General features: G+C 44.0%; 1 non-coding gene across 1 annotated transcript; it reads left to right on the top strand.

The window, feature by feature from the left end:
* The first annotated feature begins 940 nt into the window (after positions 1–940).
* Positions 941–1,047, top strand: LOC127088802 (small nucleolar RNA R71). The gene has a single exon (XR_007790619.1). It is a non-coding gene; the product is annotated as a small nucleolar RNA R71 (small nucleolar RNA).
* Positions 1,048–1,469: the final 422 nt, after the last annotated feature.

The raw sequence follows: 1,469 nt of genomic DNA, 5'->3' as shown, positions 1-1,469 counted from the left end.
ATCTCGACGTTCCTGGTTTTCAGATTCCTCTGGTTCCTTTACTTCTTCCGGGGGTTTGGTACATTCCTTAGAAGTTTCGGGTTCACTCAATCTAGGGTTTGGTGGCTCATCATAAGCGTTCCCACTTTGTAGGGTAATGGCATTGGCTTGTCCTCTCGGATTTTGTTGAGGTTGTCCAGGGAACTGTCCTCCAGGCGTAGTCTGAGGGGCTTGGTTTAAAGCTACCTGAGAGATCTGGGTTTCAAGCATCTTGGTATGAGTAACTATTTGGTCAACCTTGGTTCCCAACTGAGTAATCAATTCGCTAACATGAATGTTTTGATTCATGAACTCCTTGTTTTGTTAGGTTTGAGCGGTGATAAAATTTTCCATAATTTTCTCAAGGCTCGGCTTTGGTGGCACAGGTTGCATAGGTTGATTTGATCTAGGGGCTTGATAACTGGGTCTCGGAGGTGCATTATTTTGAATAGGGTTATTGTTTTTATAGGAGAAGTTTGGGTGATTCCTCCATCCAGGGTTATAGGTATTCGAATATGGGTTCCCTTGGGTGTAGTTCACTTGCTCAGAGTGGGTTTCATTTAATAGACTGCATTCTGCAGATTGGTGTCCTTTGGTTCCACATATCTCACAATCCGACGAAACTGCGGCTACAGTATTCGGGTTTCTGCACATATGCTCGACCTTAAGGGCTAATGCGTCCATTTTAGCTTGCATCATGTCTATAGAGCTTAGTTCATGCACTCCTCCTTGGGCTTCCTTCTTCTCAACTATCGCTCGTTCGATTCCCCATGATTGATGGTTTTGAGCCATATCTTCGATGAGGGCACTAGCTTCAGGATAAGGTTTGTTCATCAAAGCACCGCCTGCGGCAGCGTCGATGGTCATCTTTGTGTTATAATGAAGTCCATTATAGAAGGTTTGAATGATTAACCAATTTTCTAAACCATGATGTGGGCATGCTCGTAACAACTCTTTATATCTCTCCCAAGCTTCGAACAGCGATTCTCCTTGGTTTTGGGTAAATCTAGTTATATGGTTTCGAAGAACGGCGGTCTTACTCGGGGGGAAATATCTAGCAAGAAAAACTCTTCTAAGGTTATCCCAAGTGTCGCAACCTAAAAAATACAGTGCGCGAAAAAAACAACCGGCGAAAGAAAAAGACAGAAGAGTCGCCATCGTGCGTTATTCATCCCAAAGGAGGGAAAGGAAACGCTCAAAGTAAACCTGGGAAAAGGAAAGGAAAAGACAAGGTCTCGCAACCAAATCTTGCGTTCGGGAGTCGGTTATGCGAAGGGAAGGTATTAGCACCCCTACGCATCCATAGTACTCTACGGGATCCACTTTTGTGGTTTTCGTCTAAAGGGTGTGGGTTTACCTAATGTGTTTATTTACTAAAAGGTTAAGAGAAATGACTCGCGCGGATGTCGCATCCACTGCATACGTATCTCATCTGAATATGAGAATCAGAG

The sequence above is a fragment of the Lathyrus oleraceus genome, chromosome 5, assembly GCF_024323335.1.
Source record: "Lathyrus oleraceus cultivar Zhongwan6 chromosome 5, CAAS_Psat_ZW6_1.0, whole genome shotgun sequence".
NCBI lineage: Eukaryota > Viridiplantae > Streptophyta > Magnoliopsida > Fabales > Fabaceae > Lathyrus > Lathyrus oleraceus.
This window is presented reverse-complemented; position numbering and strand designations above follow the sequence as displayed.